The sequence below is a fragment of the Gossypium hirsutum genome, chromosome D03 (assembly GCF_007990345.1).
Source record: "Gossypium hirsutum isolate 1008001.06 chromosome D03, Gossypium_hirsutum_v2.1, whole genome shotgun sequence".
Taxonomy (NCBI): domain Eukaryota; kingdom Viridiplantae; phylum Streptophyta; class Magnoliopsida; order Malvales; family Malvaceae; genus Gossypium; species Gossypium hirsutum.
In genome coordinates, this window is record NC_053439.1 from 32,691,012 (window position 1) to 32,693,808 (window position 2,797).

Consider the following 2,797-nt stretch of genomic DNA (forward strand, 5'->3'; position numbering starts at 1 on the left):
CTCAAAATTTCTCGCCTCGCCAACCTCATAGGTGGACTGAAAGAATCTTTTTCTTTTTCCTACCCTTAGGGTTTGCATGTACATCTACCAAAAAAAGAAGTAAAAAGAGGGGAAGAAAACGACATGAAACAAAAAGAAAAGAAGAATACCAAAAATAAAGAAAATGAAAAAGGGAATGAAAGGAACGAACGTAGAAGAAAAGGGAAATTTACGAAATTTAATAAATAATAAGGGAAAAACAAACTAATTTTTATAGAGTAGTAAAAACATATCCCCGCTTCACTTTCACAGAGACTCGAACATAAGACAAAAGGATACACATCAACTAAACCATTGAACCAGCAGGCTCATTCTTGACACAGATTAACCAATAAATACACTTAAGTTGAAAGCTCAGAGATGCAGGTTGAATAAAAGGAAATAACAAAATTTTATAAAAGTTGGACTTGAATCCCATATCTCAAACACACAACCAAGACACTTAACCACTGATACATATACTTAATTATTGATAAAATTTAACAATAAACATTTAAAAACTTGGGGTGTTACAACTCTCTCTCTCATTAAAATAAATTTTAGTCACAAAATTTACCTGACTCAAGTAGATGGGGATATTGCTGGTGAATCGAATCATCAGCTTCCCACGTGGCCTCCTCAGTACCATGATTTCGCCATAGAAACTTAACTAGAGGTATGATTTTTCTCCTCGAGACCTTCACATCTCAATCCAGAATCTCAACAGGTTCATTTTCAAAAGTCAGATCCAGTCTCACCTCAAATCTCTTCAATAGGGACGATGTGAGAAGGTTCAGACTGATACCGTCTCAACATCTAGACATGGAACAAATCATGAATCAAATCTAACTCGGAAGGTAGCTCTTGATGATAAGTGACAGGTCTAACACGTTTAAAAATACGGTAAGGTCCGATGAACCTCAGGCTCAACTTGACCTTATGTCCAAACCAAAAAACCTTTTTCCACGAAGAAACATTTAGAAATGCCTTATCACCCATAGAATATTCAATATCTTATCTTTTTAAATCTGCACAAGATTTCTGTCAGTTGGAAGCTACCTTGAGACGGTATTTAATCAATCTAACTGAATTTTCAGTCTCAAATACTAGCTCAGGGCCCAATATTCAACGTTCACCTAACTTAGTCCAACATAGAAGAGTCTGGCACTTACGGTCGTTCAAAGCCTCATAAGGTGCCATCTGAATGCTAGACTGGAAGCTATTATTATAAAAAAACTCAACCAGTGGCAGATAATCCTCCCAACTACCCTGAAAGTCTATAACACAGCTTTGCAGCATATCCTCCAGAATTTGAATAACTCGCTTAGACTGTCCATCTGTCTCAGGATGATACAAAGTATTGAAATCCAATTGGGTACCCAAAGCCTAGTGAAGTTTCTTCTAGAATCGAGAAGTAAAACATGGGTCTCTATCAGAAATGATCAAAACTGGAACTCCATGCAATCTTACGATCTTGGAGACATACAACTTAGCCAGTTTCTAAAGTGAATAATCAGTCTTAACCTGAAGAAAATGAGCAGACTTAGTCAAATGCTCAACGATGACCCAAACCAAATACTTTTTAGTGGTGTGAAAGGTAGCCCACTAACAAAATCCATAGTCACACGCTCCCACCTCCAACGGGGAATCTTAACCGGTTATAGCATACCTAAGGGTAATTGATGCTCGGCATTAACCTTCTTGCACGTCAGACAATGAGAAACAAAAGTAGTTACCTCCCATTTCAAATTGGGCCACCAGTAAACCTCTCAGAGATCCCTATACATCTTACTCCCTCCGAGGTGTATAGTATAAGGGCTACTATGTGCTTCCTATAGAATCGATTGCCTCAACTCAACCTCGTTAAGCACACAGATCTGACCCCTGGAGCACAAAACCCCATCACTATTTAATCCAAAATCAGAAGTCTCACCATCCTCAATCTGACGAAAATGAAAAACTAGGGACTCATCTCTTAACTATTTAGTTCTAATCTGATCAACCCAACTCGACTTAACATGCAACTCAGCCAGAAGACTACCATCGTCAAACAAACTCAAACGAGCAAACATCGCTCTCAAATCAGTCATCGCTGGGTGAATAAGACCATTGACCACAACAGTAGCCTTACCGGGATGATACTCTATCGTGCAATCATAATCCTTAAGCAACTCAACCCATCTATGCTGCCTAAGGTTCAACTCCTTTTGAGTTAGAAAATATTTAAAACCCTTATGATCGGTGTAAATGATAAACCTCTCACCATACAGATAGTGCCTCTAGATTTTTAGAGCGAAGGCAACTACAGCCAACTCAAGGTCATGCGTGGGATAGTTGCCCTCATGTGACTTAAGCTGTCGAGATGCGTAAACCACAACAACACATAGCCTTACCCGACATGTGAAGCATTGATGTACATGGCAAACTTTCTATCAGATTCAAGTTGTACCAAAACATGTGCATGAGTAAGAACAAACTTGAGTTTTTCAAAGCTTGCTTACCGCTTACCGGACCATACAAAAGTTGCATTTTTTACACAACAACTTGGTTAAAGGAGCTAAAATAAACGAGAACCCCTTAACACACGTCTGATAGTAACCCACTAAACCAAGGAAACTCTGGATCTCAAACACATTCCTCGACTATTTCTACTCGATCACAGCCTGTAAATGGAAAAATATATAGGATTTTTCCTATAGAATTCATCGCCTTTTTACTTAAAATTGTTGTTAAAACCAAGTAATTGTTTAATAAATTAATGAAATATGTGAAAAATATG